The sequence below is a fragment of the Mus caroli genome, chromosome 5 (genome assembly GCF_900094665.2).
Source record: "Mus caroli chromosome 5, CAROLI_EIJ_v1.1, whole genome shotgun sequence".
Taxonomy (NCBI): Eukaryota; Metazoa; Chordata; class Mammalia; order Rodentia; family Muridae; genus Mus; species Mus caroli.
The window spans coordinates 57,008,970-57,033,795 of NC_034574.1; the positions used below are offsets into that span (position 1 = coordinate 57,008,970).

General features: G+C 39.4%; 1 protein-coding gene and 1 pseudogene across 1 annotated transcript in view; both read left to right on the plus strand.

Moving 5' to 3' along the window:
- Positions 1-24,826, plus strand: part of Nwd2 (NACHT and WD repeat domain containing 2) — a 158,459-nt gene that overhangs the window by 35,270 nt on the left and 98,363 nt on the right. The gene's annotated exons all lie outside the window — the stretch shown is intronic.
- On the plus strand, positions 5,744-6,200 carry LOC110295109 (annotated as a pseudogene).

Here is a 24,826-nt window from a genome sequence, read left to right on the forward strand (position 1 = left end):
GAAGATTTTATAGCTTAAGCTGGCACTTGAAAGATGAATAGAATTTAGGTGGAAAGGAAAGAAAGCACAGGTAATAGTGTGTTATAAAACCCATGAGGCAATAAAGGAAACAGAAGGAACAGAAAACTGTAGTCTTGGTTGAAACAGCTTCCGTTCTGGGATCTCTTCTATGACTCTATTACTAGAAGTCATAAATATTTCATGTTCACATTAATTAAAAATTGTCATAGTAGAATAACCAATTTTCCATATTTTTCAGTGATTCTTTCAGTCATTCATTCACTTATTGGGAGCTTACTGTGATTGTTTATGCAAATTAAGTTATATGACTCATATTAGATAACTTGCTGATTTAAAGAGGAAAAGGCAAAGAGATAAGGCAACAGAAAGCTGAGGCAGAAGTAGCAGAAAGCTACACTACCCTAGCCATATAGTTCCACCAGAACCTGCAGCTTTTAAGAATGCATAAGAGCCTAGAACTTATCTGTCAAGACACATGAAGCAGCTTCTACCTCTGGTGCAGACCTTTAGGGCTATGCACATTATCTGAACTGACCAAGAAAAATAGCATCTGTATTGCAAGGCAGTGGTCCTTCAGTCAAGGACTTAAGGATGAAACTTTCTGCATTCTATATATTATTGTAACTGATATAATCATAACAATATAAAGGAGACTGTATGTCCTGGGCTCTTGTGTCCGATTAAGGAGACAAACACAGAAGCAGAACATTTCTACCGGATGTGACTAATATCATGGAGGCCATTTGGTCCTAGTTACATGGAACTCCTGGTACCACCTCCAGATCTCATTCTTCAAACCTCACCTGATGCTTTCCCACCACTCTCCTTCCCAGTTCCCATCACCTATTGACTGTCCATGGGCATCTTCTCAATAGGAAAGATTGATTTGTATTTAAAGAAATATTCATATTCTCCTTCTCAACCCAGAATATCTCAGTACCCTCATCACCTGTAGTATAAAGTCTGAACTCAAGAGACTGATGTGCCAAGCCTTTCATCATTTGGCATTATCCAGCCAGATAGATGAGTTCTTTGTACCTGCCTCCAAATGTTCATCAAGTTAAGCCTTTATGCTTTCATCCTCTCCTTATGTGTTCTCTTTACTCACTACTCATCAAAACCAGTAAATTTTTTTTTGCATTTCTCAGATTTATGTCCTGCCAGAAACCATCCTCATTTAGCTATGAAAATCACTGCATAAGCACTGATTCTTAAACATCAGCCTTTTGCTCTATTTTTCCCTCTACATGTAATGTGTATGCCTTGTTTCCAAATTCAGTAACTAATAAAGAGCCAGGGCTCCACTGCATTCATTTATAGATGATCAGCACCATGGATAGAGCCCTTCCAGCAAGACTCCATAAATATGCAGTGCTGTTGACAGCCAAGTTTGAATGCTGATGATACAATTACACATACAGATTCAAATATGGCACCTTTGTGCAGTAAGATCACTTACTGACATTGGGGAATGTGCCCTGTAATTACTAAGAATCTTAAAAGGCTGTTTTTGCAACATATACAGGAGAAAAAGCAAATAGTTTTCATGAAGAAATTGATACATTAAGAATATTACTCTGGCTTTTATTTATAGAGTGGATGAGACCATGAGGGAGGGAGAAGACTAGAAAATGAGACATAAGGCAAATACAGTGAATCAGACTTGATAAGTAGGTAACTCAGACTGGGTCCTCTTGAACACCTTCATAACCTATTGGCATCAAAAAGTATTTACGTACTGCTAAAGGTCATTTGACAAGTGGAACTAAATCAACAGGCTGTGTTTCCAGTAATTGATCACAGTCCAGTGCAATCAAGGAAGATTTTTAAGAAAGAATTTTAGATTTCCCCCAGCCCTTAAGGAATCCTTTTGTTACTGTGAGTTTTGTTTTCATTAGTATTATGTAGATGTGTTTAAGAATTAAATATACAAAATTAAATGTGATAGCCTGTATCCTTGTCTACAGTAAAGATGACATAATTGGACTGCAATCACCAGAAAGTTTCTTAAATAAAAACCAAAAATATTAAAAATGGCACCAATCACAACTTGTCAGATTCAGAGCATCCATATACTTGTCTCTGCCCACACTGCTTTCCATGGCTACTTGTAAAGGGGGGATGTAAGACTTATGTCTATATTAATGAATAAAAGAATGTTAGTCCATAGCCTCATAACTAACAATCCTTTTATAAAAAATATAGAGTATGAAAACATATGATTTGTGAGCTTTGAGAATATATTCACTTGAGTAATCAAACTCCACTAAAGATGTAGACCACTTCCATTACCCACTCACTGCCCAAGAGAACTACACTTGTCTGGTCATTTCCATATAAGCTCCACCCTTCTCATTTCTACGCACATTGGCTAGTTGTGGCTTTAAGCTTCATTCAAACAGAATGTTGCAATCAATATTCTTGCCTCAATTCTGCCATAAGACTTTCAAGATTGACTTTTCATTGTAATATGTTTGAGGGGTTCAATCTTTTCAACACTGTGTATTCTGCCTTATAAACACACTGAAAACTTTATACATGATCCTTTTAATTGAATTTTAGATTATTTCCAGTTTGAGTTATATGAACCTTTACAAAAAGATCGATTTTTTTGTTAATTAAATGACTGTGAGTGAAATTGTTGGCTCAGAAAGTTTATTTAACCTTGAACCTGTCATTTTCCAAAATTCATTTGTCATCTGATAGTTCCATCAAGATATATAGGAAACTCATGTGCTTTGCATTATAAGGTGACAACCAGTCTTCAAGTGGGCAATCCCTTAATTACCCACTACAATATCTAAAAATGTTGCAGATGTTATGTATCTTGTCCGGTGTTAATCAACCAATCATCTATGCTTTCGGTGAGGTTGTAGTCAATGATTTTAACTCATTTTGAATTAGATCAATTATCTGTATTACTAAATAGTAAATTTATTATGTTACTAAAGGGTGGGGTGTTGGTCCATAGTCTCATAACTAACAATCTTTTATAAACAATAAAAAGCATAAATGTGTGATTTGGTGAGTTTTGAGAATATACTAAAAGTCCTATGTCATACATGCATTTCAATATGTTTATGCCCTTTTCATTTTCTAAGTGATATCTTTTGAGGAAAAGAAGAAAATTTTACCTATGAAATGTGACTTTGACTGTCAGTCAGTGCATCTTGTGTCCAGCAAGGCCCTCTTCCACTTTGAAATAGCATTATTCTCTTCTACCATCTCTTGACTTCTCTTTTAGATCTACAATTCAGGTTAAGTTGATTAAGGTCAAAGACAGAGATTGGGATTCACTTTCTTCATGTTGACCCATCTGTCTCTGTGCCACTCTGGAAAGACAACCTCTCCCGCCCCAAAACTGTTTCGATATCTTTGTTGGAGATCACTTCACTGTGAATCTGTGCTTCTTTCTCTGGATTTCACCCTGCTTCTTTGATAACCTTGTCTCTACTCCTGCCACACTGCCTTGATTACTACTGTTGAAGTAGTTTATATTGACCTTAAAGGTTTGTGTTTTTCCTAAGAAGATAGTTTTAATGGGATAGACTTCTCCATGTACAGGAGGTTTTTTAATTGCTTTCTTTATTATGCTGATAATATATCCCACTGCTTTCTGTCCTCCATTGTCATTGAAGAGAATTCAGTAATGGTATTGCTAAGCTCTAGGGGATCATCGGCTTTCCTTTCTCCATTCAGTGTTTTCTTTCTTTGTGTTCAGACTTATGCTACAATTAATCAAATTGATGATTTGTTTGCATCGATCTTGCATCTTGTTAAATTTCATGAATACATAATTAATATTTTTATCAGCTTTAGAAAGTGTTGTCTCCCATTGCATATACTAGCAAGCGTTTGCTGAAAGGACCCTGATATAGCTGTCTCTTGTGAGACTAGGCCACGGCCTAGCAAACACAGAAGTGGATGCTCACAGTCAGCTATTGGATGGATCACAGAGCCCCAATGGAGGAGCTAAAGAAAGTATCCAAGGAGCTAAAGAGATCTGCAACCCTGTAGGTGCAACAACATTATGAACTAACCAGTACCCCGGAGCTCTTGACTCTAGCTGCATATGTATCAAAAGATGGCCTAGTCGGCCATCACTGGAAAGAGAGGCCCATTGGACACGCAAACTTTATATGCCCCAGTACAGGGGAACGCCAGGGCCCAAAAGTGGGAGTGGGTGGGTAGGGAAGTGGGGGGGAGGGTATGGTGGACTTTTGGGATAGCTTTGGAAATGTAATTGAGGAAAATACATCATAAAAAAAAGTGTTGTCTCATTTGTTGAAAAAGAAAATTTTCTGTTCATGTCTTCCTTCCTTTCTTCAAGAACTCTCAGGTTTGTTGTTGTTTTCTGTACTACATTTCTCAGGCTCTGTTTATCTGCTTCAGTCTGGATAATATCTATTGATATATCTTTTGTAGATTCTTCTGATATATTGAATTTACTATTAGGCTTTCTAGGAAGATTTATCTATAATTATAATTTTCAACTCTACATTTTTAGATAACTTCGTCTCCTAGATATTTAGTATTTTTCACTCACTCTTTTCATACCTTATTAATTCTTTAAATATCTTTCCTATACTTCCTTACCTTTATGCATAGTAGCTTGTTTGATATCTTTGCTATGGCATTAGAGATACTAGAGGTAGTTCCTCTATTTCCTCTATGAAGTATATTTCCTTACATCTCTCAAAATTTTTGTTGGAAACAGGATATTCTAGATAACGTATTTCGACAACGACATAGTTTGATGTCCCCTTGAAGTTCATTGTTTTGAGCTTTCTGTCTATTTAATTGCTTTGTATATGATCTGAGTTAATCCTGTGAAACCTGTCTCCCATGCAGTGTGATTATGAAATCACAGTTTCATTTGTATGCATGAGTATATGCATATGTAAGCTTTATTTCACAAGGGTCTTCATTGCTTACTGCTAAGAGATTTGTCATCCTGCCAGGATGTTCTCTGTCAATTTCCCATGCCAGTGTACCTACAGCAAGTAATCCATTGAAAGAACAAGATATGTTAAATGTTTGTCCACCTCTTACCTCAACCTTGAATATGGGTCTTTTATGGTCTTGCTTAGTATAGGCACCTGTACCCATACCTATTTGAATACCCAAGACATTTAGCTCTTTTGAACAATATGAAAGAATAATTACCACAAGAAATATGACATGGTACAAGAGGAAGAGAAAATAATTATAACAAAGATATATGTAATTGGTAACTTGCCATATCTTAAACAGAGAAAACATTATGCTTCTCTGGGGTTTAGGTATATTTGTGACAGAAGATTTATCCTTCACTTTGCTTTATGGTTTTCTGGTTCTATATTCCTATTGTGTTTCCTTTCTCTTTTAAAACATTGGTGCTTTTAGAAGCCAAAATAAACAAATGTGGAGCAGAGCTTTGTTTGTAAAATACTGCCTCACCAAATGGAAAGGTTGGTTTATGAGCAACGATACAGTTCTGCGGTGGTAAGGCCAGATGTGAAAAAAGAAAGCCAACATGATAACTGGCTATTTGCTGTTATAAGTCACAGTAGCCCCTCAACAAATCAAAACTGAATTGTGAGCTTTGTAGTATAATAAGATCAGGACTACAGTGGTAGAAGCTCATGGAGCCCAAGTGGTTGAGCTTGTGGAGTCGTCTGCGCCGGTTGGTCCCAGTCCCCCTCGGCATTTTCAGGGCCAGCCTACCTCGCCCCTTGGTGCCATGACCACTACCACCACCTTCAAGGGTGTGGACCCTAACATCAGGAACAGCTCCCAGGTTTTGGGGCCTCCAGGTGGTGGGTCCAACTTTTCATTAGGCTTTAATGAGCCAACAGAACAGCCTGTGAGGAAGAACAATGGCTTCTAACATCTTTGGGACACCTGAAGAGAACCCCCCATCTTGGGCCAAGTCAGCAGGTGCCAAGTCTAGTGGTGGCAGGGAAGATTCGGAGTTGCCGGAACACTGAGTGGTAACTCTTCTAAAGCAAACTCTGGAGATGTCTTAGACCTCAAGGGAGAATATCCACGAAAATGTCGACACAGACTTCCAAGCCAACCTGGTGCAGATGGAAGAGAAGCTGGTGCCCACTGGTCCTGTGCCCAGCCCAGTGGCTCCAGCCCCAGCGCCATGAGGGAGAAAGCCCCCTGGCAGCAAATCCAGCCGAATCTTGGGTTAGCTTCTTGTGTTGGAACTCTGTCCTTCTGTTTGTTTGTTTTTCCATGCTTGTGAACTGCACAACGTGAACCTGACTGTACATCGTTTGGGTTTGTTTCATTAAAAGAGAAGCACTTTAGAAAAGAAAAAAAGATCAGGAGTACATTGCATGAAATTTACAGTGTTCAGTGCTCAAATGTAAAAACACCTCTATTTTATTGGCATCATCCTGAAAATACCATTTACCTTACACTCATCAATTAGATGCTGGTAAGCCTAAGTTTTTGTCCGTTTATACACAGAATTAAAAAAAAAATTGAATAGTTCCAAAGCAACAGGAAGTGTCAAGCCAGTCAGGACTATTCATAGTGAAGACCCCGTTTCCAATAATGCAAAACAGCAAGAAATAGGGGGAAAGTATGCTTATGTTAGATCAGAGAGGTTTTCTCTTAAAAGAATTAATTCCTTTGGAGAGCAAGAAGGATGGCTCCAGGGCTAAAGNCTTGCTGTGAAAATCCAAGGACCACAGTTCAGATCCTCAGAACCCACATGAGGTTGAGTGGAGACTTCTGTGTCTGCAATCCTGGCNCTCCTAAAGCAAGACAGGAAGCAGAGGCAGGAGATTTCACGCCAGCTCCTCTGGCTTATGCAGCACTGGACAANAGACCATCTCAAAGAAAATGAAAGGTGAAGACAGACACCCAAGCTTATCTGGCGACCTCAACAACCTTCCTTAGTGTATCTATCTGCAAACACACAAACACATACACACAAACATACATTGTAAACATAAGAATTCCTGGAGGAGGTGAATGAATAAAGAAGTCTTTATCATTTCAAAATTCATAGGATTTTTAAGAACTTAGGAGAAAGTAGGTGGGGACTAAGTGGATAAAATGGCAGGGGAAAATGTTCTGCATTCTCCCATGTGATTTTTATGAACATTGGAANGTAGGGACCCTCTGTCCTCACACATGACTTACATTCAGCATTGTTTAAAACCAGAAGCAATGTAAGTAATGAAGTAGACACAAAAGATACAAATTAAAAAGTCTTTGCATTTCCTTATACAATTGTATTCCATCATATCATATCCATCATGGTTATTATGAAAACACTTAAGTTAATGAATTTATGGATATAAGAATTATATATAATTTAAACATCATTTTGCACAAAGACATTATCATTCTAGTATCTAATGCAAGATAGGGCTGAGGAGACAGCTCAATGGACAAAGTGCTTGCTGTGGAAGTGGGAGAACTAGAGTTAGACCCTCCAGAGGCCACACAAAACCCTGACAGGCATGGTGGCCCACTTGTGTCCCCAGTGCTCAGGAGGCAGAGACAGTNAGGCCCCAGAGCAATCTGGCTACCTATANAAGAGCTCCAGGCTCAGCTAGAAGCCCTGCCTTCATCAACAAAGTAGACAACACTCAAAGTACATGCCAACAGCCGCCATGTGCACACAAGTGCACATACATGTCAGCATACATGTGAAAACACATAAACACATATATATTCATACACACACACACCACAAAAAGAATAAAAATGAATAAGTAAAGGAAGGTTTCCTAACTGAACTGAACTTCATAAAACCTCCAAGACCATTTTGACTCCCCAGAGAGTAAGGAACAGGGCGTGTCTTTTCCAAATGAAGTCCATCTTCTCTACCATGCATACAGTTTTGTTCATCTCAGCCAATAGTTTTTAGGAATTATGCATTAACCCTCAATATTTGACAATGTTGATAACCTCATATTTGCAAATTAAACCATCTTTTTATGAAAACAATTGTTCTTTCCATGAAAAGTTATTGAAAGTAAAAATCAAAACACATACTGACAATCTCTTAAGCATAGGGTATACATTCTGCTCCCATTAAGAAGAACTCTTGTCAGAATGATTACATTATAGCTGCATCTTATCTTTGATGCAAAAAAATATATATGGTATAGAACAATTTGTTGTTCTCTCCTGAGTCTGTTTCACTTCCCAACCTTGAAAAAATGCAGCTGCTTGAAAAGCATTTGGAACCATTAACCATCAGTGATGTCATTTTTTCCACAATAATGCAACTTGTAGCTGTCTTTAAAAAAAAAAAAGTCTCCAGGTAAACACCAGTAATTTCATAAGTCAAACCATATACCTTCTGATCGATCACAATCTGCATAGAGGTGTAAAAAAAAAAAAAAAACCGCTCAAATTCAGCTCCGTGGTTCTTTGTTGCTCACTGGTGGATTGCCATCGGAATCTGACTGTTATACTAGGCAGGTTTGTAAAACCTGTCACTGGTTTTGACTCATTAGATTCTAAGGAGAACCCCCCCCCCGAGAGTGTCCTTGGAGGGTTCACTTAGTCCCTCTATATCCTGCCTTTCCACAAATATCAAAGTTACATCATAGCTCTTCCCTCTAGAGTCACTGTGAGATGAATTGAAGCCATCTGTCACTTAGATACAGGCTGCATCCTGGGGAATGAATAATTATGTAGTTCTATCATAGTGAGCATAATGAAGTAAGCACACTTACACATAATGGCATTGAATCACACACCAGAAAACAATGCAATCAAGAAGGCAGTTAATATCAAGATGTCTGAGGCTGTGCCACACGACAGGGCATACTGCCTCTCAGCAAACTCCACTGTGTTTATAAGGATAAGGAATATCCACTACAGTAAAGATGAAACATAAATACATAATTCAGTAACTTGAGCACTAGTTGTCCTTATCAAGTGTTATGTACTGTACATAATTGTGTGCTGGGCTTCTACAGGAATATCTGTACCCTTTGAACACACCAGCATCACCACAAACATGTGAGGAATGTGCTACCACAATAACCCAGTGGCCATAGTGCCACACGAGTTCTTCAGCTCCATTAGAATCCAGGGGACCATAGAACAAAGCAGTGTGCATGGATGGCTGTAATTTATAGATGTGAATAACCGGTATTATTTAATATGCACCCAGGACCTTGTATAATTATTGCTATTCACAGATTAGTCAGAAGGCATAATTACTAGCTTTGTTTTGCTGATGTGAGTACTGGAGTTTTTTAGTGTGGTGGTGCTGGGACTCAGGTTTTGTCTTTCTTGACATCCTGACACTGGAGCTCCCAGTCACCAGCTGTACTAACTCAAAGGTACTGCAGCATTGTCTCCTGGCATCAGTGAAAAGATTCCTCCCACCCAAATGGGAAAATGATCTGCATTCATATTGGAAATATTTTGTTATATTTTTACCTAATTGTAGAGGAACAGTAGGCTCAATACATAATGGATATAAAAGCAATCAAGCTTTTTTGACACGCAAATAATATTTTCTTCACTGTGAAAATTAGCTGGGAAGTCAAAAATCAAAGTACCCACAGATTTGGTGTCTGGTGATACCCCCTGTCTTACTTCCTCCGTGGCTGTCTTTATATTCTTTCCTCTTATGGTAGAGGGACAAGTGATCTTCTGAGGTCTCTAATATAGGGACAATCCCATGCAGAAGAACCCTATATATATGCCCTAATTATCTCCTAAAGGTTCTAACTCCTAATGCCATCACCTTCAGAGTTAGAATTTCTGCATATCAATTTCAGAAGAACATGAACATTCAGACTTGCATATCCAGTCTGAAGCCCACACTCTCTCAGGACTCCATATATCTGATTGTGCTGTCTACAACCCATGTGCAAGAAACTTCTTTAGCATTAGCTGCATAAAACATGGCAGGGGGGTGAAGAAAGACAGTTCAGTTTGGAGGAATAAAGTAAAGGTAGGGAACACCAACCTCCATGCTGATCTATGAGGGTATGATTCTAATAGTGTGGTGGTTTGAACAAGAATGGCCACCATAGTCTCATAGATTCGAATTTTTCGTCAGTAGGAAGTGGTGCTACTTTACAGGGTAATCCTTGTTTGATGAAGTGTGTTGCTTCAAGAGAGGGCTTTGGGGTTTCAAATGCTCAAGCTAGGTGCAGTGTCTCTCTTTCTGTTGCAGATGTAGATGCAGATATAGAACTCTCTGCCACCTCTCCAGCACCATGTCTGTCTGTGGACCACCATGCTCCCCTCCATGATGATAATGGACTAAGCCCTAATTAAACATTCCCTTTGAAAGAGTGGCTGTGGTTATGCTGTCTCTTGCCGCAGTAGGTCATTGACTAACACAGAGAGTACTGCCATAGCCATTTGGGATAGCTGACCCCTAAAACCAAGGCTGCACCCCTGCATTGTTGCAGCTACTTGCTTCCACACACCCCTTCAGAGGAAGCTGGAAGCGATATCGGAGAGCTTCTGACAAAAAATGCTGGGACAAAAGGAAGGACCCATCACCCATTTGTCTTTGGCAATGATCCTATCAGTGTTATTCCACCAGTGAACTGTCCCTCTCAGCCCAGCTCCACAGTCACACACCAACCTCCATGAAGGATATGTGGGACTGACCAAAATCTGAACACTGTAAACAACCTTGAGTGATCAGACAACTTTAACCCTCCTTTGTACACCCCACCCTCCCCTAATTTTGCAGTGAGGCTCTAAAGCCTACCAGACACAGTAGCTACTGTCAGAGCTTAAACTTGGTTCATACAACTCTTACCCAGATGAACATTGCAGCTTAGTATGTGATATTAATTGAAATAGACTATTTTACAAACAACTTTTGGCTGTTTTCTCCTACCTCCTTAATTGTCAAAAAAAAAAAAAAAAAAAACCAGAAAGGCTGAAAACCAGTATTTGTAAATCATTATCCTAAATTTTGTATATACTTTCAAGTTAAGTGATTTCTAAGACCTTTTATTTTTTCTATTTATTTTTCTATTTATCCAAGAATCATGTAAAATACCACTAGGAATTGTTTTCACAAATTATATTCTCATTTTACCCTATCCTGTTGCTTGCTGTCAATATGAAAGATGCTAGCTTCAAATATTTATTTAGTTTTCTTTGAGAAATCCTATATACTTTTGTTCATTTGGAATGGATAATGTTTTCTCACTGATCTTGAGGTAACGATGAATTTTTACTTCATTTGGGGTCCAGATTACCATTATGCATAATTATAATTAACCATGTGAAAATAGTAATTGAAACTTTATATTGTTGAAACTTTATATGCAAAGGATTATAATAACTAGACTTTTTGTTCATGCATTTCTTATTACTGGTATATATTTGTTATATGAAATAACAGAATTCATCACAGCATTTTCATGCAGGCATATTATGTGCTTTGGTTGTATTCACCACTAACGCCTTCTCTTGCAACTCTCCCTCTCAAACCATCCCTTTCATTGTCCCAAATAATCTCTCTTCTACTCATATCTCTTATTTATACATATTTACACACATTTTTATTCACAAATATTTTAAAATCTAGATTATTCATGTGGAAGGAAATTAGATATTTGTTTCTGAATTGGACTTATTTCACTTCACAGGATAATGTCCAGTTAAATATGTTTTCCTGCAAATAGTAAGTTGCTATTTTTGTGGTTAAATAAAAATCTATTTTGTACACACGCCACATCCTCTTCATCCATACACCTGTTAATGAACATCTAGACTGAATTCATGGCAAAACATGATCCTTCATGTAAAAGCATTTAGATAGTATGTGATTTAGACATTCCATGGCTGTGACAAAGTGTGTGAGGGGACAGCAACCTGCAGGGGAAATACACATGGACCCACCATCTCAAATAAGTCAGACTTGTGTTCTCTGTTCCACTAATTCCAGGTCCTGGTAGGTGGAACATCACAGCAGGGAGAGTGTGTGCCCAAGGCTATGATATGATGATCATGATATGATCACGATAGACGGGAAACAGAGAAGGGCCCTGCCTGAGACAAGACATACCTATGCATAAATTCTGAGTGACTGTCTTCCTTAGTGAGACCCCACTTCCTAAAGTGTCCAGGATCTCCCACAGTAACATCTCTACCAGGGGGTGAAGCCTTTAAAACACGAGTCATCCATGAGTCAGCTTCATACACAAACCATAAGGCAACATGAAGGCTCTCCCTCTGATTTTTAACATAGTAAGAGTTTATGCTATTCAGACAATCATCCTTTAAACTGCTATAGTGTCATACTTAGATATAAGAGAATAATTTTACTCTTAATTTTTTTTAAAGACTCGTCAGAAACATGAGGTTTTGAGGGGGAGGAAGCAGCTTGGTGTCAAAATAACAATATTAAGTGACCTTATACCGTATGGATGTAAGTACCTTCAAAGTTCTGACAACAGGAATCTACAAAACCATCTTCTTAGTGGCACAAATATTTTATCAGTGCAGGTTATGTGGAATGGCTGTTTTCAAATAAATTCCCATGGCCATCTGTAAAAAGAATTTAATTCTCTAATGTGACTGGGTAGATGAGTCATTTTTATGTGGCATCAGATGCTGTCTACCATCAGCCTTAGACACCTATTTGGGAACCTCAGAGTCAGCTGAAGACAACCCAAGACGGTGTTCTCAGCACAAAGGAGATTTATTTGCCCCAGAGGGACAGAGGTCAGGGGGGAAGACATAAAGGAAGAAGGGGATAGGAACAAGGGAGAAGGGATAAAGGAGTAAGTGAGGGGGAGAAATATTTGTACTGAGGGAGAGCAGACAAAGGACTGCCTGTGGATAAAGAAGAGAGAGATGTGGGACATAGGCAAATGGTAGTTTATGGAGGTAAATGGGGAAAGCCCTAGTTAAGATGAAGTATTTAATTTTAATTAGACCTGTTAATTAGGTGAGCTAAAGAGAGCTCTTGATTGTTGGACTTCAAAACTTTGATAGCTGAATCTTGGTAGTCAGCCTCAGAAGTGGCCAAATAAGGGAATAAGCTTTTGCTAGCTTTAGGAATGTAATCTAATAGTTTTTAGCAAAGCAGAGGGATTGGTAGAGAAGGGAAGGCCTGCCAATGCCAGGCCCACCACTCTCCAGCTGGCCAGAGTCCCCTCAGTCACCTTATTAATGATAATAGTGATGATGGTGAGATGCCCAAGATAGTGTAGAATGGAAATGCCATCCAAATTACCCTTGTATTGTTGAGTCAGGATTCCCATAGTGCCTGAACTGACTTGGGGAAGAAAAATTACTGCTTTATACTACTGCATTACCATGAAAGGGGCCTCTCAGTGCTAAAACTAAGAATACCTTCACAAGACACTGACTTTAGATACTCATCAGGCAGAGGTCCAGTGTTCACTAGAGAACACAGGAACAAGGACAAATCACAGGAGGCAATAAAAGGGTAAAGAGTGAAGATCACTGCAGAGAGTGGTAGGAAAAAAACTTGGACTTGGGGATACACCTCTCAGATCAAATCAAGGACGGAGTAACAGCAACATTTGTAAGCGTGGACAAGCTACTGAATAACCACCATTCTTCATGGGGAAATGGAGCACACTGGATCGCCTTCACACCACCATTGTAAGATGTAGTGAGTCACAAAACATATGTGAAGATGCTTAGAATAGCACAAGACAAAGTTTTGAACATTAACTATGAATTTCTATACACAAACAAATGTTGAATATGATCGTTATTCTCACGAACCTTAACTTAGTGACCTTAAAGGGGAAAAAATACATATGAAAAGGATAGGCAGTGTTCTGGTGTGAAATGTTTTATGTGGAGCCTTTATGTCAACAGGAATAAAGCCGGAACAAGGAGAATGAATTTCACACTCTGGCCTTCTGCAAATGCCTCTTGTTCCAGGAGCACTTAAGCCAGTCTCACTTAACCCCAAGGTGAAAATGAATATGGCAAGAGAGAGAGAAACAGTTGTTAATTTTATTACAGTAGCCAAGCTATCAAATTAAACTTGTTATTTATAGTGTTTCTAATTGTCAGCCTAATTTATGTATTAATATTTCAGGACAGTGTGTGCAGAAATTTAATCAGCAGGAGGTTTAGTGGTTACATTCTAGAATCTCTGCGGCCTGATCTCTCGGGGTCACATGCACAAGGAGGAGAACTGTAAAGGGGGGTGCTGTAACCACAGGTTACCTGTGTGCCTCCATTGCACTTCCTGAGCAGTGTAACTGAGTAGTTGGTGGTTGGTGAACTTTCAACAAAGTGACTGGATCACTTTGTTTTTACTTACGTGTAGAAATAAGCCATTTTCCCTAAATAACCATCTGAAAAAAAAATCAAATAAAGCTGGGATTTAAAGCACTTGTCTAGCAAGTACAAGGCCCTGAGTTCCATCCTCAGCTCCAAAGTGGCAGGGTGTGTGTGGTGTGTGTGTGTATGTGGTGTGTGTGTGTGGTGTGTGTGTGTGTGTATGTGGTGTGTGTGTGTGTGTGTGTTTGTGTGTGTATATGTGTGTGTGGTGTGTAGTATATGTGTGTGTGTTTGTGTGTGGTGTATGTGTCTTTGTGTGTGTGTGTGTGTGTGTGTGTGTATGGTGTGGTGTGTGTGTGTGTGTATGTGTGTGTGTGGTATGTGGTATGTGTGTGGTGTGGTATGTGTCTTTGTGGTGTGTGTGTGTGTGTGTTTGTGTGTGTGTATTACTGACTCCAACATCATGGCAAGACACAAAGCTGAGCTCTAAGTAAAAGAGCAGAAACCTTATAATCTGTGCCAAATAACTTCTCTTTACTTTTCTCTGTTAAATCCATAGATTATCCACACTAAATATTTTAACTTTAACTTAGTTTCTTTTTGAGCCCTGGGGTATCTGTGTTTTCACAAGCGCCATGACCTTTTTGCAGCTTAAATCCTAATGGAGTTTGGGACGTCTCCACTTTAGTGACAGTATTCAAAGTTTACTACCCCAGATGTTCATGTAGTCTGGAATGCTATAGGTTGGGAATTTCCACATAACTTCTGCATTTTCCCACAAGTCAGCAGCAGCAGCTCTTTGGAAATGTACACAATCAACCTGTTTGCCCAGAGGCAATGTTTTGTCAAAAGTAAGCAGTTTTACTATTTAATACGCTAATTAGACCAAAAGTTACTCTGTGGGAGCACCTGGATCGCTGATGAGAACTATTTCCAAATGTTCTTAGGCTAGTGTTTAACAGGAAGTAGCACATCAGTTTATCGGGTATCATTTTTATTTTGATAACGCCTATCTCCTTTCATTGTCAGCCCTTAGGTGTACTCTAGAAAACCCTGTATTGTCTATAGTGAATTAATACCATTGGTACTCTCAAATCAATTTATTGGCTTTTTTCTTTGGTTGTAAGAATTTTAAATTCGTAATCGCTTTGAAAACACAGAAAACATTCACCACCTAAATTTGATAGCTGCTTTACCGTAAGTGCTTTAGGGTTTTCGGTTTTGCTATGTTTGGTTTTATTCTTAAGAAGTCATTGTACACAATCCCAAGTGCCACCCTCTCTGCCAGAGCGTGCAGACACTGTGGACAGGGCACTCAGCTGCAGCATAGAGCTGTTCTACTCCTTGCAGTTGGTGTATTCTGCCAGGGCAAACTGAACCACTAGATAAGAAAGCCAAAGTTGCAGACTCTGCTTTGGAATGCACACTAATGTGCAATCACAACCTAAAAGCCATCTCAGCTGAAGATGCTCTGCCAGAAATGCATTGTCCTCCATTCCAGTGTGCAGTGCCACAGTCCACTTACAGCTGACAAATGATACTATTCCCTCATAAGAAAAGTCTTGGACCCTGAGACAAATACAAAATTACAACCTTGTCTGCTACGGATCCCTCCCACTTCCTCTGCTAAGCCAGCACACTACCACTCCCCCACCCCCTTGAAATTATGATAGAAATCTACATTCCTCAAACATTAGACTTCTTGCTATGGTCTTTTGTTTCTGTTACTTTTTAAAGATTTATTTTATTTACATGTCTGTTTATCTAATTGTGTGTGTGTGTGTGTGTGTGTGTGTTCACACCTGGGTGAACCTGCCTTTGAAGGGCAGAAGAGAGGGCATCAGATAACACTGAAGATATATGTAGTTGTGAGCTGCCCAATGTGGGTTTGTGAACTGACCTTGAGACCTCCATAAAAGCAATACACGTTCTTAACCACACAGCCACCTCTCCACGATCTCATGGTTTTTGAGACATGATTTTGCTGTGCAAATGTAAATGCAATCCTGAGCTAGCCTTTAACTCACCATCTTGAGCTTAAACCTTCTGAGTTCTGAGGCGGTAGTCCTGCAACACCACACATGACTCTTGACTAGTGCGTTGAAAGCAGTTTCTATACATTCTAGTAATTCTATAAACATTCACTGAATTAATGACTTAACCCATCAATAATAGATAATAGGGCTTTCCTTATTATTCCGACATTTTTAGAATCAGTTAATCCTATCCTTTCATTTATAATTGAAACTCGTAGCTAAAGGAGCTTTTGGGCACTAATGTACCTACATCTAGATGAGTCCAGGCAATCGGTTTTTAAATAATATTTTGTATTGGAGATTTTCCAAAATCCATTAATGTTGAAAAAATTTCTAGCAAACACTTACATAACCTACTAACCAATTTGATAATTAACATTTTACATATTTGTTTTATCATAGGCCTTTCTCTCCATCCAATTTCTTTTTATTAATGCATTTCCAAGTAAATTGCAATTATCACTACCCACCACATTTAACCTTTCCTTATGCTTATCAGTAGAATTCTAAGTGCATCCGTGGTTCTTTTTGTTAGGTAAAATTCACATACAATGAAATATGCAATTCCTAAATATAAAACATTTTGCCAAATGCTTGCATCAGCATAACCCAAAAGAGAATAGCCCAAAGCTAAGCATAGAACATTCTAATTGGCCCCAAATTCCTTCTGGTTCGTTGCCTGTGAGCCCTGTCCTCACTCTGAGAGATAATCACAGCTCTGATTTTTACAAATGTTTATTAGTTTCAAGATACTAGCTTTCAATTAGTGATTTTTTCCAAGGCGTTGTTGATTGTATTGGTGCACACTAAGAGTATCTTACCTAAAGACAGAGCAAATAAACCATTATTTTTTTAGTTTAAACGTTTTTGGCCGGGCGTGGTGGTGCACGCCTTTAATCCCAGCACTCAGGAGGCAGAGGCAGGCGAATTTCTGAGTTTGAGGCCAGCCTGGTCTACAAAGTGAGTTCGAGGACAGCCGGGGCTATACAGAGAAACCCTGTCTGGAAAAAAAAAGTTTTTAATGTTTTCATACATGAGAACTGTATTTATAACATCTGTACTTCTTCCTCTTCCCCTTGCAACTTCTCTCACATAGTCCCCACTACCTCTCCAACTTATACTCTCTTAGTCTTCAATTACTAATGCTACTACATCCAAAGTGTCTTTCTGTCTGTCTGTCCATCTATCTGTGAGTAAAACCAACTCAGTCTACTTAGTGTTGCTCATAGAAAAGTTAGTCTAAGGATGACCACGTGGGATTGAATAACCTATCAGAGGTCTTGTCCCTGGAGAAAACTGATTCATGATTCATTCTCATTCTCTCTCTCTCTCTCTCTCTCTCTCTCTCTCTCTCTCTCTCCTCTAAACATTTAGCTGAAGAGTTAAAGTACTGTTGACTCTATCTTTGTGATATTTCTACCATCCATGTTGGGGCACCAACTTATGACTGTCTTGTTAGCTAACCCTGTTGTTTAGATTTCATGGGTGTGTCTTCCCCTGTTATGTCTGAAAGGCACCGTAGCATCAGGCAGGCATCCTGGACCTCTGCAACAATCTTTTGACTGCTTCTTCCTCAATGTAGAGCCTTGGATGTAGAAGTTGCATTGTAAATGTATGGATTGAAGGTGAGCACCCCATGATCATTTATTATATACATTTTTGATGGTTGTGTGTATCTGTAATAGTCTCATTCTGTTAAGTGAGAGCTACACTTACCTGTGAGTGTAAGGATAAGTCTTTACAAATGTAGTTAGAATTCATATCAGTTTTGGAAAATAGCAGGACTCTCTTTAAGAGTCTATGATAGCTCTAACCAAGGGTAGCCTACATTACTAAGCATTAATTCCCTCCTACCAGATAGGTCTTAAGTGCAATTAGACAGCTGTCAGTTAACTCCAAGATAAAAGTGTCCCTACTGCACCATTAGAGATATCTTGTCATGTTCATCATTCCTGTGGTTCACCAGCTTTACAAGCGGGTAGGACTATTGATTGCTTTTTTTTCCCCTCGGCAGCTAGCCTAGTGCCTTCAGACACTATGAGAGCTAGTTCTCAAGTAGGAGGCTTACAAGTCAATTCCATCTCAATTTCTCCACATCCTGTACTAGAAGTATGTGGTGTGTTCAGCAATAAGCTCTTACCTTCATTTCCTGGGAAGGCAATGGGAGTAGTTTACACTTTTTGGAAGTGTCTTGAACCATCCTGGACCAATAACTTGAAAGTAGGTGTAAATGTCTTTTTTTATTCCCTCAGGGAAGGGATGAAATGAGAGATGTACTCAAGCTATGAGAATACAAAGCTTGGGCTAAACCCATAGCACTTCTTTCTCTGTCCTAACTATCCATAGGCCTAGACCTGGCAGCTTCTAGACTCTTACAGAGTCTAGAACCTAATCTTCCAAGCTGACTTTGAATCTGGCTTGCCTTGGCTTCTGGCTGAATTTCTCTGCTTAGCCTTACACTAACTTAGACAATGTGTTCTAATCTTCTGGCTTCTTCTCATTCTCTCGATCTTTCCTTCTTCACCCACATCTCACTTGTTTTATCTGTAACCTGTCTTTGTAAAACTGTCCCAGTAAATACTTATTTAGTTGTATTGTGACTAGCCTTATGCCACAGATTTCAGGTAGGTATACTGCCCTGAACAAGACCAGCATCCTTCTTGTTTTCAAGAATTGCAGCCCCAAAATGTTGGTAATGCTAGGTAGTGTTGAGTGCTCTGAGCAGCACTTAACAGAAAATACAGCAATTGAGTTTATGTGGGCAGATATAATGCAGGCCACAGAAATACCTACATGTCTATGTTGAAATGCCATTTATAATAACCACAGTATGGAATTAGCCTAGGTGCCTAATAATCCAGTTGATGGCTAGATGAAGAAAATGAAATTTTACACACACACACACACACACACACACACACACACACATATATGCATGCACATGAGTTCACATACACACATACACACACACACACACACACACACACGCATGCATGTACTGGAGGAAGGTTGGAGTATTATTTGCCATAAAGAAGAGTGAAATCATGAAGAATTAAATAAATGGAAGTGTAGATCATCATATAAAGTGATGTAAGCCAGACTCAAATATGTAATACATGTTTTAACTCTTTTATTCGATTAAAAAAAAAGAAAAATATAAGAAGGATCTAGAGCGGGAAACAGGAGTAGGTAGGTGAGTAGGGGAGCACCCTTATAGAAGCAGGGGGAGAGGGATGGGATGGGGATTTCTGGAGGGGAAACCAGGAAAGGAGATAACATTTGAAATGTAAATAAATAAAATATCCAATGAAAAATGACCAGAAAAGAAGGACCTATAGATATTTGTGTTGTGGATGGACCTGGTGCTGTTTGTATTTTGATGCTAATTCTGCTCTCCTGGGAGGGGTTGCAGACAGGGAGGGAGTCACATACTCAGGTGACTTCTTGTGAACCAATCCCCTAATGAATAAAGGAGCCAATCACTGGGCAAATAGGTGGGACTTCTGGGTTGGACAGAGGAAGAGAGGAAGCAGGAGAGAGTTAGGCCTTTTGGATGGGGATAACATGAGGACAAGATGTAGCTACAAGTATCTCCCAGTTTCAGTGCTAGATCTGTCAGGATTTGACACCAGAGGATTTAGATTTAAGAAGGCTTACAAGATTAGGATTTCAGTTGCTGTTCCCAACAACTGAGTTATTGTCGCCTCTGAACTAAGTTTGTGTTGTGTTTTCCTTCACGCAGCAGCTCATCCGGGTTCAAGAGAGAAAGGTACAGCAGCAAAGTGTAGGTTTGCCTGATGTTCACCATAAAAACTGTGGTGGATTTGAAGCCCAGGATTGGTGTGGTAACAACCCACCAGTGGGAACCTAGCAAGCTGCATGGAGACATATCAGGAGCTTCAGACCAGAGAGTCTCCATGAGATAAAAACAGGTCATCCATTCCCCGCCAGTGCATGGCTAGCCGGGCCTCCAGTGTAGAGGTACAGGTGCAACATATTAAATGATGGGAAGGGATCAAGAAAACAGTATGTATAGTTAATAGACATAAATATGACCCAAGTATCTTATACACATGGAAATGTTACAATAAAACACACTATTATATCTGACTAATGTATGCTGATACAAAAGATAGCGTGTCGGATGGGAAAGAGGCGAGAGGTAAATCTGCAGAGGGCACTGGATCATCAAAGAGGTTCTACCACAGTCTGTCCAGAGGGTCAGTAGCTGAGCAGAATTACTTCTATGACTCAGAAATCACTGACTTGGGATTAGCTTCTCAATGTGACCCGATGTCAGTTGTGTTGTTATCTCAACAAGAAGCAACCCTAGAGTTAACAAGGCTTAGTAGAGTAGTTCTCAACCTTCCTAATGCTTTGACCCTTTGATTCAGTTGTGGAGTATTATTTAATACAGTGTGATATATTTAATACAGTGGTGGGTCATGTTGTAATGACCCTTGGCCATAAAATTTTCATTACTACTTCATAACTGCAACTTTGCTACTGTTATGAATCATAATGTAAATATCATACATGCAGGATATCTGCTATGTAATCCCTGCAGAAAGGTTGTTTGAACCCCAAAGGGGCCATGATCCAAAGGTTGAGAACCATTAGATTAGAGCACATATCTTACTTACATGGCTCTGATGTAATGGAAATGCACCCAATAGCACCTCTGGCAACACTGGAATCCTGAGGACAAGCCTAAAAGGTACCATAGGAAACTGGGAAAAAGCCAGAAATCAGAATACAGTGGGGACCAGCATACTAATGAGCAGGCCACCCACCCTGGAGGAATCCAGTGATTCAAATAAATGTGGGGTAATGCGGATGTGGTCCAGGGGTAAATAAACATAAGCAAGAGAACCTGAGTTCATATGTCCAGCAACCATGTGCATCACCCAGGAGTGTCAGTGAATGTCTATAATCCCAGTGCTGATGGAGTGCAGGGTACAGAGAGACAAGCAGATCCCAAAGGCTGATTCAACAAACCTATCCAGAGCAGCAGTATGCTCAAAATTCCATAAGAAGCATGTCTCAAAGAACAATGTGAAGAGCAATCAGGACAGAGGTGTAGAGCGCTTGCCTACACTGATGCACATACTTTCACCAGTATACAAACATGCACACCATACATACACACACAAACACACAGCGCAACCTCAGAGAGAGAGAGAGGGAGAGGGAGAGAGAGAGAGAGAGGGAGAGGGAGAGAGAGAGAGAGAGAGAGAGAGAGAGAACACAGCCACACACACACACTAAAATCAAAGAAATAAAAAATGCAGGTGGCCAAACTTATTCTTACCTTGAATCTCTTACATCTTTTAAATAATCTGTGATAAAATTAGTAATTAGCCCAAACAAAAATAATAGCCTTAAGAACTACTGAACTACTGTGGGATTTAAAAACAGAAAAAAGTAACTTTTGCTTATTCCAATTAGGATCATCTGAGGAAAATCCACAGTGATCCAGGAACCACACCCGTTGCTGACATAAGCGCCATTACCTTTTTGTAAATGTACATTTTAATTACATCAGTCTAGTGGTCTCCATGTAGATACTTACTTTTAGCATAATGGATTTTTAAGGAAAAAATGCTCCATGAAAGCATTGCGTGTTGAATATTTTATTTGAAAGCAAATGCTAAAAGTATTTTTATATCATTCAATATTGATACATTGGGGAAGGAAAGGTGAAAGTATCTTGTGATGGATTAAAAGGAGACCTTTGCAACCTTTAGCTGTGAGTAGAATTTAGAAGTTGACACTGATAATAATATGTATTATTCATAAATGCATTAGAGCAGAGAGCTTTACCAAAAATTGTGTTTGCTTTCACCGTTTCCTTTTGGGCAGAAGTGGATCAGTGTTCTCACATGGTATGTGATATGAATCGGGTGGTTCCTGCTGTCTGGGTTGAAAACATCTATATGCATGAAAAAAAGTATTTAAGCTTATGCTAAACATTAAAATTAAGGCACAATAACTATATCTAACACTTTCCATGCTAATTTTAAAGATATAGAAACTAATAAATTAAGGCACAGTTCCCATGTACCACCAGCGTAGGACACTTCTTGAGTTCTCCTGAAGTTTATGCCATCTGTGAAGGGGTGACGAAGATGGAAAGTGAGCAGACCCCTCAGACCCTAACAGTTCTCTGAGAGAAAAGAATTTTGATTGGCTAATTGTCTGAAATATCACATAGATTTAGGGGTTTGTTTTTAATGGTGCTAAAGCCAAACTTAGTGATCCTGAAATAGGATTGGATCACCTTAGACTTTAATGAAGCGCCACATAGTCCCACCTGCGAGCATCTTCCCTCGGTAGATACACTGTCAGGAGCTGCCAGTTCTCAAGTTCCATGCAGGAATTAAAGCCAGTGACTCTGCTGTGATTGTTAAATGCCCCCAATTCCACACACGGAGACTTAAATCACCACTGTGACAGTAATAAAAGGAAGGGTGTGAATAAGTCATAAAGCCACTAGTAACCTTATAAAAGTTTTAAGAACGTGCTTGGCCTCACGGACCCCTTCTTCCTTGTGATCATGTAAAGACAGCGTAAGTGTGAAACAGAGAACAGGTCCTTACTGGTCCCTAAATCTATTGTCACCTTGATGATGGACTTCCTTTCCTTCAGACAATGAGAAATAACTTTCTAAAACTGAGTGTATCGAAAGATGGCCTAGTCGGCCATCACTGGAAAGAGAGGCCCATTGGACTTGCAAACTTTATATGCCCCAATACAGGGGAATGCCAGGGCCAAAAGAATGGGAATGGGTGGGTAGAGAATTGGGAGGGGAGTATGGGGGACTTTTGGGATAGCATTGGAAATGTAATTGAGGAAAATACGTAATAAAAAAAAACTGGGGATAGGATCCCATGTGCAAAAGCACTTGCCATTCAAGCTTGAGGTCCTGAGTTTGCATTCCCAGGATCATCAGTAATCACCCCAGTACTCCTGGGGGAGGTGGAAGGCAGAGACAGGAAGATCCCTGGATGTACGCGGGCTATCTGTCCTGGCATGAACAGCAGTAAACGAAGAGAAGCTGTCCCAAACCAGGTGGAAGACAAGACAAGATACCTTAGGTTGTCCTCTAGCCTTCACACGGGAATCATGGCACACCTACATCTGCACTCACACACATGAACCTGTCTGTACATACACACACTATATATATATTTTTTTTCAAGTTATTTATTTTTATGAATAGTGTGTGTGAATGTGCATGCGTGAGTCTGTGCTCACACACAAGTGTGATGTAGTCTGGTGTGTATGACGTATGCATGTAAGTGTGAAGATGTAAGTGTTGTATGTGCCCATTCATAAGCCAGAGCAGGACACTGAGTACTTCCCTTTATCGCTATTCACCTTATTCCCTTGAGACATGATCCTTCACAAAATCAGAAGCTCACAGTGTCCACTTGACCAAGATGCCCCTGGTTTCTTTCTTACTTCTGCACTGGACTTCCAGACACCTGCAGCCATGCTTGGCTTTTTAGTGGATGCTGTGGATTTAAACTCGGATGCTTATGCTTGCTCCATGCCCTTGTTCATGGATCATCTTCCCAGCCCCTACAGTCCAAATTTTACTAAAGGGTTCTTTTTTTCTATTAAATTTTTTCATTGAGTCACTTTTAAACTGTCTCTCTCCATTAAAAACAAAACGAAGCAAAACACACACACAACTTTTGACATGGTGTGCTTTCTGGCATTACACCCATGTGTCGTCTGTCTGTCTGTGTCTGTCTGTGCACTAGCTGCTTCTCAGACTAACTCTAAAGATGACACAGATCTCTTGTACCTCAGCTATGCTGGTCAGGACTCTGAATATGCCAAGCACACAAACGACAATTGCTAATAATCATATTTGACAAATTAAAGCCGTAGTTTTCCCCCCAAAGCAGTTGTTATAGAAACTAGTTCAATATCTATTTGTATCTTCTTCAGAGCTAATCTCTTTTTTTTTCAGAACAAGAATGCCAAGTTTCATATAATCTCATTTGCCAATTTGTTAAAAAGCACTAAATATGACATATGGGCATTTACTATGTCAGAATGCATATTGCCAAAATGAGTTAATTCCCTTCCCTCTAACTAGGGCAATGTTTTACATCAGTTTCTTTAAAGTGCATCTCAAAGTGTTCTACACATTCAGATTTTTTTGTAACTGATGGTGGATGAATTGTTTAATTGGATGATTGTGTTGCTGGTGTGTAGTGAAATGAACTTACACAGAAAATGAATCTTTACCTTCAGTAGTACTAATGTTTCAAAGTGCTTTCTTATTTAGTGTGGAAAAGTTATCCAACTATTATTATTTCTGCAAGCTACTGTAAACCTCTTAGTATTCTAATAATTAAGAAATGTTAATAAGTGGCTTGTGCTGTAAGATCGAGAATTGACAAATGGGACCTCATGAAACTGCAAAGCTTCTGCAAGGCAAAAGACACCATCAATAAGACAAAAGGCCACCAACAGATTGGGAAAGGATCTTTACCTATCCTAAATCAGATAGGGGACTAATATCCAATATATATAAAGAA